At 29.3% G+C, this 17,095-nt stretch overlaps 1 non-coding gene across 1 annotated transcript; it reads left to right on the top strand.

Annotated features, from left to right (window-relative positions):
* The first annotated feature begins 11,417 nt into the window (after positions 1 to 11,417).
* Positions 11,418 to 11,502, top strand: TRNAM-CAU. Its single transcript is given in 2 exon segments — positions 11,418 to 11,455; positions 11,467 to 11,502. It is a non-coding gene; the product is annotated as a tRNA-Met (tRNA).
* Positions 11,503 to 17,095: the final 5,593 nt, after the last annotated feature.

Raw genomic sequence — 17,095 nt, 5'->3', positions numbered from 1 at the left:
ATCAATTATTATATAACATTTATTATCTCTATTGTCTTTTTAATAGATATAACATAAAAACAAATCTTGTATCTTTTGTTAAATCCTATCATATTGTTCTTTATATACATTCTTCGACTATGACAATTTTTCTCAATTTTGAAGAAATAAAAATCGTCTTAATTTTTTAACCAATGGAAAGGAAGAATTCAATGGAGTTAGAAGGAGAACTAGATCTCACTCTCTCACTCAAGTGTGGTGGACTAGAGGAAACTACAACAACACCTTTCCTTTTCTTAGGATCAAAGGAAACAACAACACCTTTCCTTTTTCAAGGAAACTCTTTACAAACACACCTACCCTTAATCCAAACAAATTTTCCTAATCTTGATCTTAGTCTTAAACTAAACTCTAATCCTAATCCTTCTTTGGCGTTATTTGCCAATGATAATATCTATCTTTCGTTAGCATCTTGCAACCACAACACCAATCCTCCAAACGCACCTAAAGCGGCCAAAAATGTTTCCTCATAAATTCTCTTCAAAGAAACTTATTCTTACTCTGAATACTTCTTTCTCATCCTAATTTTAAGTCACGTTCCAATAGCAACAACACCCGTCTTCTTTCGTTAACATCTTGCAACCACAACGTTGGCCCTCCGAATCCGCCTGCTAATTAGACTTTGTCTTTTTAGGACCCACTTTTGTACTAAGTTGTCTTAATATTAGGATTTATTTAGATGTTTTAAATTTTCATGTTAGTTTTTTAATTGAATTTAGTTTCAAGAGATGTTTACTTATGATTTCAGTATCACTTTGATTAATAAATTGTTAGTGTTTAACTATATTTATAATTTGGGAAACACCTTTACAATCTATTTTTGAAATTTAAGTTTATAGTATGGTTTTCTGAACAATATACATTAACAATTTTTTAATTTTGAATTCAATAATATCAAATTGTCTAATCAATTTATAGCCATCATAATTTGTTTGAGTTCTAACCACATTTATTTATATTTTATATGGTGGGTTATAGTCTTTTCATATATAAATATTGTTAATATTTTTATTTATTATACATTCTTCGATTCTGACAATTTTTCTCAGTTTTGAAGAAATAAAATTCGTCTTAATTTTTGGACCAATGGAATGGAAGAATTCAATGGAGTTAGGAGGAGAACTAGATCTCACTCCCTCACTCAAGTGAGGTGGATTAAAGGAAACAACAACAACACCTTTCCTTTTCCTAGGAGACTCTTTTCAAACAAATCTACCCATAATGCAAACAAATTTTCCTAATCTTAATCTTAGTCTTAACATAAATCCTACCCCGAATCCTTCTTTGGCGTCATTTTCCTATGATAATACCTATCTTTCGTTAGCATCTTGCAACCACAACGTCAATCCTCTAAATGCACCTACTAAAGAGTCCAAAATGTTTCCTCAGTAAATTCTCTTCAAAGAAACTTATTCTTACTCCGAATTTTTCTTTCTAATTCTAACTTTAAGTCACGTTCCAACAACAACGCCACCTGTCTTTCCTTAGCATCTTGCAACCACGACACCAACCCTCCAAATCCTTCTGCTGACTAGACTTTGCCTTTTTAGGACCCACTTTTATGACTACATTTTGTCTTAATACTAGGATTTGTTTAGATATTTTAAATTTTCATGTTAGTGTTTTAATTGAATTTAGTTTCAAGAGATGTTTACTTAGGATTTCAGTACCATTTTGATTAGTAAACAGATGGTGTTTAACTATATATTTATAATTTGGGAAACACCTTTTACAATCTGTTTTTGAAATTTAAGTTTATAGTCTGGTTCTCTGTACAATATACATTAACAATTTTTTATTTTGAATTCAATAATATCAAATTATCTAATCCATTTATAGCAATCATAATTTGTTTGAGTTTTAACCACATTTGTTTGTATCTTATACGATGGATTATAGATTTTTCATATAATAAATATTGTTAATATTTTTGTTTTACTATATAAGAACTAATACTAATATATTACCTAAGTTTTTGTTTATATTTTATTCATCGAAGTTAAATGGTTAAAACTCAAACAATTAATCGAGTGACTGTTTTTCTTTAACTAAAATATTTTTTTTTAAATATCAATATATTATTATAGTCCGTTACCTTCATAAAAGTCTTGATCTTTAAAAAAATTAATTGAAAATGATAAATTTTTTATTTAGTTTAATACAAAAAAGTTACTATAATTTAGTATAAACTTTTTTAATTTAATTTAATAAAACAAATTAATTGTATATAATATATTTTGTATTTAAAAACAAATTAGGTATAAAAGGAAAATTTAAAAAAACGCATTATGTAACATCCCAATTTTAAGTAGCTTACCAGTGATAAAATAAGATGTTTTAAAATTGATAAAACAAAATAGATTTGTCAACACTTGTAAATACAATTATCCAGAAAAAAAAAAAACTATATCAACAAATATATCTAAAAGTATTAAACATAACCACTTAGACCACCAAGAAGACTCTATTCTTCATTAACACCTATCCCTCTGCTCTCACCAATAAGGTGGTAATCATAGAAGAAACAAACAACACACCAAAAACAACAAAAGAGACAACGGGATGAGCTAGTGTTTAAAACAAAACTTCATACACAATTTCATGCACGACATATAAGTTCAACAATAAAACATTATATAACTCATAAAAACACATAATAATTTGACTTTAGACTCAACTATCCGGATATGATGTTTTGACACAGACATCAATGAAGGTGTGCACCCATGTTAGTATTTATACTATGCAGAATTATAAACAAGAATAACTCGACCTACTACACATGAGGTTAATCTTCAACTCCTAAGACCCGAAAGTCTGGGGTAAAGACCTTCTACCATTTTGTCCACCACCTCATTCATCTTTACATGAGTTGAAAGATTGGTAGAATATAAGGACACCTCCTCTCAAAAATCTCATTGTCAAACATTCACCACAATATACTCAATATAGAATATATCCTTAAGATTCTTCTCACAACATATATCTTTTGTTCTCATAAACATAATTATATCATTCCAAAAACATTATTAGATATCAAAATATATGCACTTTAAACCAATTCAAACAATACATACATCAACGCCTAAAAATTTAAAAGGAAAAAGAGGTTCAGAGTTGTAGCGTAAAAGTGGTGCTCAACGCCAAATTCCACCGCTCAACGCCTACAGTCAGTACCCAAAGTGGCGCCCAACATCCTGTAACTTAGTAGCTTTCTGGTTTTATAGGTCTCAGCGCCCTACAGGGGCGCTCAACCCTATACATTAGTGCAAAAACAGCGTACAATGTCACGCCTTCAACGTCCAACCACTGAATAACCAATGTTAACAATGACCGGTGGCATTTTCGTAAATAAATACAATTATTAAACGTCGTTTATAATTGTAATTCGATGTAAAAGGATATAAAACGTCGGATGACCTAGCGTTAGACGTCAAAAGGTTAGTGAATTCAATAAAAATTTGAGCAGGAGATTGAAAATTTATTCACTTTATCTTAGCGCGTGAGACCCTCTTCTCTTCTCAAACTTTTTTCGAATGAAGTTTGACGATCGTCACATGTAATCTTTCCCTTATTTGATACAAATGCATGTTAATTAGCTATTTTATGTATGATTTTCGTTTGTTTTGACCGGTTATTTTCATGCTCTTGTCCTTCATAGGCGCATTCTGCTTTCTCTCCCACCAGTGACTTTATTCCGATGAACCCATCTTTTAAAGGTTAGTTTTCGTTTTCGTTTTCAAGAACTTATTTGAAGAACTTTATGTATGATTTTCGTTTGTTTTGACTGATTATTTTCGTGCTCTTGTTCTTCATAGGCGCATTATGCTTTCTCTCACTGGTGATGACACTTTCTTCCGATAAACCCAACTTTTGAAGGTTAGTTTTCGTTTTCGTTTTGAAGAACTTATTTGTTGAACTTGTTTGTTGTTTTGTTTGGTTAAACTTGTTTGTTATTGTTGTTTGATTGAACTTGTTTGTTGTTGGTTATTGTTGTTTGTTGTTGATACTACACTACACGTTCATAGTTCATGCTTTATAAAATACAAAAAACTGAAATTTGTTTTTTTTCTACTTTTCAAGTCTCGTATAGTTGTAAAAAATGATGCAATTAATTTTTTTAAAAAATTAATTAACATCGTATATTGACAAAATTCGAAGTTAAGTTAACGTCGTATATTAACAAAATTCGACGTGACGTTAATTTAACGTCTTCTTATATGATGTTATTCACAAATTCGCCGTTAAAAACCCAAAATATTTGACGTTGTATGCGATTTTTGTACTAATGTTATCGAGTTCTCAGGATTGCGTTGTCTGTTGTCATCTATTTTCGCAAAGTCCTATATTTTGATACATTGTTGGTGTTAGGGTCTAAGGATGAAAGAAAAAAAACACAAGACTTTAATGTCATAGTTACCACTTTTCACTAGTGTAAAAACGTTGTTTAACGTCACCCAAATGACATCGGTTAGCGAGTAGCCCGACGTATATGAGTGCACGGTGGCATTAGCGTAAATAAGTTGGTAACCTAGACGTCGGTTTCAAGGGGACGTGACGTCTATTATATAATACACGTCCGCTTTGTCCTAAACCGACGTCCAATGTAATGAGGTAGGCGAGAAGACAGACTTTTCCTGTGCCATTGACGTCGCTTGTGATGGGGGTCCGACATCTACTAGGGTGCAATTAATGCTCGTCACCTGATTCCCAGGCGCTTAGACGTTGAGTGGTCAATCACCGACGTCTATAGCCTGTCCGGAAGGCGGGAAGATGAAAATTTCTGCAAAATAGATGTCGCTTTTCGGGGACCGCGACTTCTATAGGCCTGTAATTAATTATGTTCACCAAAATCCGAGGCACGTCGACGTCCGGTAGCAGAGCACGGACGTCTATAGCATTAGAGACGTCGGCGCCCCTTCACAACCATCGTCTACGTCCCTGACAGGAAATGAAAGGTTTAGCGCACTAGACGTTGGTCTCCTTGGACACCAACGTCTAATGGCATTCAAAAAGTCACTTTAAATGTTATATTGGACGTCAAATTAGTTAAATAACCGACGACTAGGTGACTATAGACGTCAGGTTTTGGGGGAACTGACGCCCCATTTCATTTTAAATAAACCGCAGACCTTTCGCGGCATTGCAGTTTCTGATATCATCGCGTCTTCCTCCTCTCCTTTTTCTCTCTTGCGGCTCCTCTTCTTTTTCTCTCTTGTGGCATTGCATTATTATTTCTGATAACATCATCGTCTTCCTCTTCTCCTTTTTCTCTCTTGTGGCATTGCATCCCATGTGCATGTTTTTTTATGGTTACCGTTTAAACTTTGTTCAGTCTTTCATCGATTATCTTATGGTTCAACTGATAAAATTTGTTTTCTTGTTTTGTGTTTTAGTGCAATTTTGTTCCTCTCTTGGGGTAACACAGTACCACATTCTTCCTTTGCTAGCTGTCTCCCAGAAAAAGCGGCGTCTTTTGGATTTCTCGTGGCGTTTCGACCCAAAAACGACCTTGGGTTGTTGCCTAGTTATCGTTTCACCGTAATTTTTCCCTTTTGCGGTTGAAAATGGAACTAAGCAAAGACCTAGGTTCGGTTTGGGGTTGAAATGTCATGAAAAATTCAAAAGACCCAAGCTTTTTTTCGGGGGAACTAGCAAAGAAAGAGTGTGCTACTGAGCTATCCAAAGACAGGAACAAAACTGCACTAAAACAAACCGACTGTATTAGACGACGGTTAATGCACACACCGACGTCTATGGTGACATGAGACGTCGGTTAGTGACATGTTCGAAGTCTTTATGTGCTCTTAGACGTCGGTTAATGCATAGTACGGCGTCTACATAGTGCCTTTAGACATCGGGTTAGGCCTATATCGACGTTTACTAACGTCGGTCTTGGCACTAACTGACGTCAGTATAGACATCTGTTATGTGGATGTCCAACGTCTCATTAACGTCACTGGCAATGACGTCGGCTGTGAATGAGACATTAAAAATCCAAAATAACTAACATTAAACAACGTTTTTCTACTAGTGTTTAATCACTGGTAAGTTGACTACTTTTTTCCTTTGATATTTTAATCAAATATTTGGTTTGAATATATGGTATGGGAACTTTAATATACTCAACATATCAATTGCAAAAACGAAAAATAAAAAGGAAAAGCCTCGATACTTAACATTTGTAATACTTTGTATATATTCATTTAATATTTTTTAGGTTTAATAGGTTCGGAGGTCCCTATATTATTGGGTCTTCCAATTTTTGAAGTGATCAATTAGGTCCCTAATTTTGTCAATTTGAATCAATAAAAGCCTTTATGTTAAATGCAGTTAACGCCGTGAAGTTTTTGAACATGTGGCACGCTGACGCTTCCAGGTGGCATCGTTTCAAGTGCATAGGTGGATTATAAAAGGGTGAAATCCCTTCCGGCAACTTACAGGGACTGCTGATTGTCCCCACACATCAACACGAGGCTTTCCAGTATGCTTTGTCCTCACTCACACACTTTCCGAGAAAACTTCCCGGAAGGTCACCCATCCCATAATTACTCCCCACACATCAACACGAGGCTTTCCAGTATGCTTTGTCCTCACTCACACACTTTCCAAGAAAACTTCCCGGAAGGTCACCCATCCCATAATTACTCTAGGCTAAGCACGCTTAACCATGGAGTTCTTATGAGTTAGGCTATCGAAAAGCAAATGCATTTGTTGATATGAGTAGCCAAATCAATTCCATTAAGTTATCCTTCAATTGTATAGTCTCATACCTATACAGTCTCTAGATCCCTCTCATTCCGGTGTATGTTCGATTCGTCCACGTGCCCCTTCCACTTGCACCAGCGATCACTCCCTGCCCTCGTCAGTGCCCGGATCTCACATGTCCACCAGTTTCCGCATGGTTCGTCCTCGAACCACACCGTACTGGGAGAGGCTAGGCTCTGATACCATTTGTAACATCCCGACAGTCAACAGTTCCTATAAGTTGTCGGGATGTTACAAATATACAAAAATTTTGTATTGTCGAGTAACACTCATATAAATTGTGATTTAGATTTCTCATCAAAACAATAATATTTAAGTGTTGGACGATCATTCATACGTACATCTTGATCTTTGGGTTTTGGGTATCTTTTAAAATAAGGTGAATTATTTTTTTTGTAAATATAAGATTTAGTATATATCCCTCATATTCCATATAATTATATGAATCATAATATTCTATAATTTTATGATAGTTAATATTGTATAATTATATGACCCATAATATTTCATAAGACATCCCAATTAAGTTTATATCAAACTTTCCATATCAAAATTCAGATCTAAATAAATGTATACTCTAAACTCATTGCCACGTGATGAAAATTATTATTATATACATACTAGTGAAAGCACAAGTGCATATATGTATTTACATTTTTTATAAAAAATAATAAAATTATTATTATTATAATTATAAATTTAAATTTTAAAAAAATACAATTTTATTATAGATAATTTTTAATTCTTTTTTAAGTAATTTTGATATTATAAATAGTTATTTTAGTTTTAAAAATAGTAAAATTGTAGAAAAAACTGATGAAATTGAAAAAGTGGTTAAATTAAAAAAAAAATTCACCTAAAACTAAAATTGGTAAAATAATTATTTAGTTTAGAAAATACATAAGAAAATAAAATGTGTAAAAAGATATATTCTTTATATATTATTATAAATATTAACTCAATACACGTTATATATACTTCATATGATCACGGTTTCAACATCGTTAGAAATATTGTTTTCAATGATAATTCAATGAACAACTGGTTGAAAACCATAGTCAAAATTTGTTGAAGACCGTCATTAAATGCAATAGTATTGCTATTATGAAAGTAATAGAAATTAACATAGTAGATTTTCGGTTTTCAAAATCAACGGAATAATTTAAATAATAATAATTTAAATATTTTACTTAATTAATAATTTGGTTTCTTCTATTTAAGTTTTTTATTTGATTTTTATATTTGTTTTTGACTCATTAAAATTTTATTTTTAAAAAATATTTAATTGAGTTTTTAATTTTTTTAAACAAGAACTTAATTCTGTTAAATTAAAATCACGTTCGAAATTTGTTACTTATCAAAATCTAGATTTATCATGTATTATAATTTGTATTATCTTTTATATTGAAATCGTTTTGATTTTAACATATTTAAAAAAAAAATATTCAAATTTTGACATGTAACATATATGTTAAAGTCAAATTAATTATAACCATTTATTTAACAAATATCAAAATACAATTAAATTGAATAAAAAATGTATAAGAATCAAAATGAATCATAAAACTAATTATAAGAACCAAATTAATAATGAATCCTAAATATATATATATGTAAATTTACATTTTAATTTGTTTTACTAGTGTCATCTATTTACTCTAATTAAATTCAATTTATATTAATCTTATTTTCTTTTATAATATTAATAAATGTTATTAATAGTAAATTATGTCTGATTAGTCATAGATGGAACGATCAACCTGTAAGCATGTTAACAAACTAAATAACTGTAGAATTTGATCCAACGGTCAACCAATAATAACTTCAACTTATTTTTACATGTTTTCATGTTTTTTCTATTATATGCTAAATCACTTTTCTTTTATTGAAAAAAAAAAATCATTAAATATTAACTAATTTAAAAAATAAAAATAATTAATTATTATATTTATTAAGTTAGATATTATTTTATAAATTAAAATTATTAGTATTTAAAATACTTTTTTATTATTAATAAAAAAAATATAATTAATATTTTAATTATAATCTTAATTATTATTTAATATTAATTATCAAGATTTTCACAAAAATAGATTTTTTTTTCTGTTTTATGTATTCATAAAATTGAAATAAAAAAAAAGAACATTGTATATTTTACCAACTCATTATCACACGTGGCTCTCGAATGTTTTCTATGACCACGTAAATGCATTCTCTTCTAAGGTTAGGATTCTTTTTACACTAATTATCCATTTAATTATTTCTTCTTTATTTCGTGACTTATTGAAATCGCTTAGTATTTTCTTAATTAACACTAAGATCACTTTCATTTGTATTATCGACTCACATCATATGATAAAATAGAAACACTCAAGTTTTGCTTTCAAACATATAACTCTTTTGTATTAATCAGCCCAACAAAAAAATAGGCAAAATAATACACAAAATAAAAGGTAATAAATGTGGGCTGATTTAAATTGTGGGTTAACCGTTGGATTTAAAAGCTTGGACCCAATAAAAAGTTTACTAAGGCCATTTCTTTCTACACCTCCATAATTTTAAGGGTTAAATATGATTTTGGTCTCTTAACTTTCAATAAAAATTGGAATTAGTCCCTCTTTAAAACTTTTGCCTAATTTAGTTCCAAACTCCAGAGATGTATGAATTTAGTCATTTCAACCAAATTTTACTAACTTTATTTGATGTTTCAAACGCGTTTCTTAGTTAACATTGAAACAAAAATGGGTCAAATAGTGTAAACAATCCAAATGTATCATGAAACGTGCTTGAAACATCATATAAACCTAACAAAGTTTAGTTAAAAGGACTAAATTCATGCATATCTAAAGTTAGGGGACTAAATTAGGCTAAAGTTTTGAAGATGGACTAATTCCAATTTTCACTTAAAGTTAAGGGACCAAAAACATATTTAACCCTAATTTTATTTTTTGAAATGCTTGTAATGTGACCCTAATTTAGTTATATAATGTCACAATTATTGTGACACTGCAATCATTATTTTCACTGAAGGAGGCATATGCTTCCGTTATATATTTGCTTGATTATTGTGACATTACAATCATTATTTTCTTTCAGTTGTAGCCTTCACTTAAGTCTTAGTCATATCAACAAGTCAACAAGTAAGAACTGTTCACTAGGATTTAACCTCCTAGTAAAATGGTGACCAACTAAACTCTGTGTCAAATCACGGTTATGATATCCACAAATAGCCTTCAATATCCATCATTCTTCATTAGAATTTGACTTGCCCTTTATCTTAAAGGAAAACTCCAATTTTATTTTTTGAAATGCTTGTAATGTCACAATTTTTTTAAATTTAATTAAATCGTCATGTGTGAGAAATATTTGATTGGTTGTAAAATTATTTGTATAATATCCTTCACACACTTCATTGATGAAAGAAGAGAAATCTGACACAAAGCTTGAATTCACTTGTGAATTCATCAAACCAAAAGGATAATTGTTCATCTTAAAATATTAAACACGTATAACATAACATCTCCACCACGCAATACCCCACTTAATACTAATAATAATACCTCAACAAATTCTTATAAAAAATCTAACAAGTTATAAATAAAATTAGAAATAAAAAACAAATAAAAAAAATTAAAAAAATAACTGAATTTTGAAATTCGATGAAGTTTTAAACAAATTTTGAAATCCAACGAAATCTTAATTGAATTTCGAAATTCAATAAAGTCTTAATCGAATTTTAAAATTTGGTGAAATCTTAACTAGATTTCAGAATTAGAATAATCTTTAAATAAATTTTAAAATTTGATGTTCAATTTAACCAAATTTCCAAATTCAATAGTTTCCTAGACCGGATTTCTAAATTAAAAGACTTCTTTAGTCAAATTTTAAAATCCAATTATTTATGAAATTTAACAATTTTTTAATCAAATTTGAAAATTGAACAATTTTCTTTACATGATATCGAAATTCATTGATCTTGTAAATTGGCTTTCGACATCTAATTCATTTCCTAAAAGTTTCAAATATAATAAAACTAAGTAAAACCAACTTATCTGTAAATAAGATGAACAGGAGCACTACCACCATGAGACCACCAACAAAACTCAAACAGTAAGAGAAATCACGAATGGCAGAGTATGACCAATAAAAACAGAGGAACCACGAATCACAAAAATAAGAAAGAAGAAAAACGAAATAGAAAATGAATAAAGAGAGTATAGGAGTTTCGTAAATATATTGACTAATAACTAAATTTGAATTGATAAACAGTAATTATTGCTTACCTATTTTTATTATTTATTTAATGAAGAGCAAAAGAGTCCACTTGAGATGCAGGAAAAAGTGTTAATGAGAAACATTCTATGTAGAAATAGATTTCATATTGTGATTGGGCTTAAACCGAGGCCCTATAAAATAAAGTTGGTACTTACTTCCTTCACCTCTCTAATTTCTCCTACCATATCATATTTATTATAGAATAAACTTTTGAGAAAGCAGAAACTAATATTAAAGAAATTCGTAAAACGGTAAAAAGAAACACATAAATTTTAACAGACATACGTTTCTTTTACCTGGTATTATAAACAAAATATGTAAACTTGCTTCCATCTGGGGTGGTGGCGCAGTTGGCTAGCGCGTAGGTCTCATAGCTTCTGAGTGATCCTGAGGTCGAGAGTTCGAGCCTCTCTCACCCCAGTTTTTTTTTTTTCTGAAAACTTCTTTTGTTAAAGTAAAAAACCTGATTTATCTGATTTGCAATTAAAAAGAGCAATAAATATATCGCTGAGATGAAATTTAAACTTATTCTTAAAATTTAGGGTTTTTCAAAGAATTGAGATTTTGCATGGAATGGAGGTTGGAAGTGTTGGAGCAGATAAATACATGGCAATATTACTGCTCCTCAAGTTAACGGGCATATTTATTTATGAAAAGCTAGCTATCCATATTCCATAATGAGAGAAGCACATTTATTTATGTGCATGATTTAACGTGCATGCATTTAGTTGAGTGAAAACGACGTACAGTAACGTAGTTACAGAGATGGCAGTGCAGTAAAAGTTTATGATTTTCACTAAGCATCAAATCAAGTGAAAATATATAGCGACTAACATGCAATGCGGGACCATATGACAATGTGTGTAACTTTTTATAGGAGTATTTAGTTACCCTTGAGCTAGGGCAAAACATTGCCTGGGCCCCATTTTCATACATAAATTTTGTCTTCTTCTAACATTTCAATAAATCTTTTTAACTTTATGTCTCAAGAATTCATCATTACTTATCCGTTAACAACTACATTTGGTAAAACAAAAGAACAACAGGGAATTACTCACACTACTTTAATTAATTATGGTGTTGAAAGGTTAAAAGTAGCAAATAAGTGCGATGGAAACTACAGATATATCTACATATTTATAACAGATATATATATACTATCCTTTATGTCCTCTTAATCATACACCTAGTTCCTATGACCTAATACAGATGTTACAAGAATAGTTTAGTTTCACAGATTTGGAGCTGTTATTTAGTCGTTTTGAAATCTTCAGGTGAATTCAAATTCTGGAAGGAATCTTGAATTATTTTCACGCGTCATGTATGATCTTTGTTGGGGTTCAAGTTTAAGAAACTGTATCAAAACGAATTTCAATTTTAAATTTAAATTTAAGAATTAAAAACATATTTATCTTAATAAAATATTTAATTAATTAACTGATGTACGTGTATATCTAGAAAACAAACATTATATTATGACTACAAAACCGATAGGAAATAAGATAATTTCTTTCTATAAAAAGGTATAAAATTTATTAAAAAGTTAAGATATAGCGCGACTATATGTATAAAATGTTTTAAACATGTCCACAATATTAAAAAAACATTAGTTGTTTTTCTTAATAATTAATTGCATTAGTGGTGGATTATCATAATTTTAAAAAAAAAAAGATCATAACAAAAAAATATCAATTATATATCTTTATCTTCAACCGTATCATCGTATTTTTATTTTTTGCTAAAGAACATATCCACAAAATTAAACAAGTTTCCTATATGCAAGAACGACACCAAAAGAAACTATACTATCAGTTCCAATTTGATGGGTGAACATTTTCATAGGAATACGGAAAAATATTTTCTAAGTCAATTAATATTGTATTTAGTTAAGTTTTAATTTAAAATTATTTATATAAGAATAAAAACTAAATAAAAATGTTATCTTTTTTTTAATTACAAAAACCTTTAGCATTAAGCTAAGTTGACCGACACTCTTATCACCACATGGAATCGATGAAAGAAATAAATTTTGACCCAGATGACTAATGTCCTACATACACCTCACTCTAATTTTTCTTTTAAACTGATTTATTAGCACTAGTTATATAACATATTCATTAGAGATAGTGAGGTTAAGACTCTGAAGCTTGATGAATAGTTTAATTAGAATTAAATCAATATTACAGAATTCTCTGCACGAACGTTGAAGAAGAAAAAACCCGACAAATGAAATCCACCGAACTCCATTTTATTATATAAGGGCTTCCATTCTCCTATGAATCCTCTGCACGTTATCACTCACCACCCACCTTAAACTCAAATTACTAGGTAGGGATCTAAGATCCATCTAGATTTTCGCAACTGCAAATTGTTTCTGTTCTGTTACATCCATGTTCTTGTCAAAAAAGTTTATTAAAAAGTTCATTTGTTATACTTTTTTCTACAGCTGCATTTATTAATCGCAGATCTCCAAAAGGTTGACTGACAATGATTAGGCATAAGGTTTGAAATTTGAACTTAAGTTCGCTATATCTGCGCACCTTCATGTTACTTTGTTACATATTTGGTACAGATGAAGACTTACAAAATGTTGTTTTAGAACTGTGGAAAAAAGAAAATTGTTATATTTCCAAGATCGTGACATAGGGCAAGTGTAACGGGTTATAAGAACCGTGAAGAAAACGATAGATATGTTCCTATAAATGCGATATTATTAAAAATGAGTATAAAAGAAGAAAGTGGAAACAGAAAAGGAGGCAGTTATTTGGGTTACCCCACCATGGTTGCAAGTTTGGAGGGTAAGCAATAATTGAGGATGCAAAAAGGATTGGAATGAAGATGGCATAGTCCTGCAGTACGGTGTGTTTATGGTGCAGTGATTCTTCCATGGATGTTCCATACCCAAACATGAACACAGAGAGGAAGATAAGGAAAGTTCAGATTGCAGCTTATTTAGCTTTTTAACAAATTATTAAGTGTGTTTTTCAATTCTTAAATTTAGATTATGTTTGTTTTTAATTCTCTAAATTTACTTTTGTTATTTTAGTAATTAAATTTAAAAAAATTATTTTATTTTATTAAGAATTTAAATGTGAGTCTAAGTTATATAGAGTAAAAAATAAAATTTTGAAGGTTTAAACTTTTTTTGGTCCCTAAGTTATAAGCGGATGTTCAGTTTAGTCCCCGTTTTTAAAAATGTAAATCTTTGGTCCTTAAGTTATAAAAAATGTATCAAATGAGTCCTTTTTTAAACTTGAAATACTGTTTTTGGTTGTTTCTTAACAAATGTTACATCTTTAAATTGCTCTGATTTGTTTCTTAATAATAACAACATTTTAGATTGCTCTTTGTACTTTGACCATGAACATCAAAAAATGACTCATTTGATACATTTTTTATAACTTAAGAATCAAAAGTTTACATTTTTAAAAGCAGGAACTAAACTGAACATCTGCTCATAACTTAGGGACCAAAAAGAAGTTTAAACCAATTTTGAAATATCTTTCGTGAATGAAAACCTACAAATCGATTGTTTTAAGATTTTGTATAGGAGGTAGTGTAAATATTTTATGTTGATTGAATTCTCGTTTTATTGATGAAAACCTACAAAGAGATGTAAGATTTTTGGACATACGAAAACGTAAGCTCTCTACACAAAATCTAAGGAGAATCTCCAATGGAAATGGAAGGCTTAAAAAATCCATAATTTATCTTTAGAGCCTCGTTTTCGATCTCAGTAAATGTCAAAATATTTTAGTTAAAAAGATGAAAGGACATATCAACTAAAGCATTGCAAGTCTTCTCCCTTCTCTCTATTATCTCCTTTCATTTAAGATTTCATTTGAATCCCCAAACATTATTGACATGTCATTTCTTATTGACATTCTTCAATAATATTTTTTTTTCTATTAATTATTTTTATTAAATTTGGAACCATTATTTTAATAACTAACTGTTTTACATCCTTGTTAACCTTTTATTATTGAGTATTCAGGTCAACCTTTAATCTAAATAAGATTTTACCAACAATATATATTTTTTAAACCAAATTATATATTATTTAAAATATAACTTAAACTTAATATTAATTAGAGTCAATGGATAGAGAGTTTTCTTTTCAGAAAAAAAAAAAGATACTTCCTTTTAGCTCGTAATCTATCCACTTTAATTACTATTTTAAAATCATAAGAAAATAAAAAAAATTATTTAGCTATATCCTTTTATTTGTTTATATCTTAATATTTTTAATATTAAACATCCTGGTTATATTTTAACTACTATCATCTAAAAAAAATTAAACTTACAAAAGTGGTAGGAAAGAGAAATTTAAAAACGGGAAACAAGGAACGGTTAAGGGTCCCGTGACACATTGCGCCGTCAGTACCTACCAATATTTAATTCCCTTGCAATATTTAAAATTCTTCTATATTGTTATTTTATAATAAATTGTCATGCTCAATAATTCTATTATAATATTTAAATACTTATTTTCCATTCAAAAACCAACACTCCAGTACCAGAACCTGACCGGTACGTCACGATTTTGTTCAACCGACAAAGAAAAAAAGAAAAAGTCTTTTTAATAGTTTTTTTAATAATAAAATAATAACATTCGTTAAAAAGATGTTAAAAAATTATTAAATCAGGGTGAAAAAAAAAAACGCTACAGATGGATCACTTTGAAAACTTGTTCAAATTGCAAGCAGTTAATTTATAAGTTAAAATTAAAGAATATTAACTCCATTTAATTTTATGTTTCTTTAAACTTCTTTATATAATATTTTAAATTAACTCTTATCTTCTTCTTCGATAAATAGTATAATTTTTCTGTAAGTTACAAATATCTTAATTATTTATAAAGCAATAATATATAGACATTTTAATAAAATTTTCTATTCATTGACTTATTTCTTGTTGTTTTAATATGTGAGGAAAACTCATGTATATTTGATGGATGGGATACTATTATATTGATAAACGCAAGGAGTTCTTTTGGAAAAATAACCCTAATTAAGATTTGTAACTATTAAACATTATTTTTAAGTTAAAATAAACTTCTTTTGTGAGTTTGAAATAAAATAATATTCACTAAAAATAAGTTAACTATAATATAGAAGTTAAAAACAGTGATTGTTTTTAAAATTTATGTTACAAAGGAAAAAGTCAGATTAAAAAATAGCTGGATATCTAAATTTAATTTTTGTAATGAAGATGATTAATCTGCTTTATTATTATTCTGGTAAATTGGTTTAGTTATGGTAAGACATAACTATCAAATTTGACCTTAAAGACGTGAGAGGCTGATAATAAATGGTTATGGAAACAATAGAAAAATCAACTTTAATATTCAGATAACGTTACTGTTTATTTGACATGATAAGTAACGAATGATGAACACAAGGATCATTTTGTCTAATACATCAAAGTGTTATGACAAATTAATATTTCTATTTGATTTAGAAGATAGACCAACAAAAATTATTGTTTCCTTAATTTCATATGAAATTCTTTTATTATTTTTTTTTAATTAAGAATTTTCAGTTATTCATGCAAAATTTTAATAAAGAAAAAAAATTAATCGACATTATCCAATTCAATAGTTCTATATATTTTGTGCATAATCTGATAGTTCTGTTTAAGGAATGGTAGACATTTTCGTTATTACACGTGTCTTGCAATAACTCCACGTGATTTTTGTTCCTTTACATGTCTGTGAACTGCTCGTGAGACAGAATTTCCCATGCCAGGTCACGATATGATTTTATCTTGTGTTTTACGATTTTTTAAGGATTTAATATTGTTTTTAATATTATATTTTAATGGCATCTCTTTTTAGCAATTTTGACTCCTTGGTCACATGTGATGTTTGTCGGTCAGCATTATTCATGAACAAAAAATGCTTACACATAAACAGATTTTATTTAGTGGTTTATTAATTGATTTTTTCAGCATAAATTTACTTTTAAGAAAATTATTAAACTATAAGTTGTGTTTTAGCATCTTAATTATAAAG

The sequence above is a fragment of the Vigna radiata genome, chromosome 5 (genome assembly GCF_000741045.1).
Source record: "Vigna radiata var. radiata cultivar VC1973A chromosome 5, Vradiata_ver6, whole genome shotgun sequence".
NCBI classification, from domain to species: Eukaryota; Viridiplantae; Streptophyta; class Magnoliopsida; order Fabales; family Fabaceae; genus Vigna; species Vigna radiata.
Note: the sequence above shows the minus strand (reverse complement) of the source record. Positions and strands in the feature narration are given on the sequence as shown.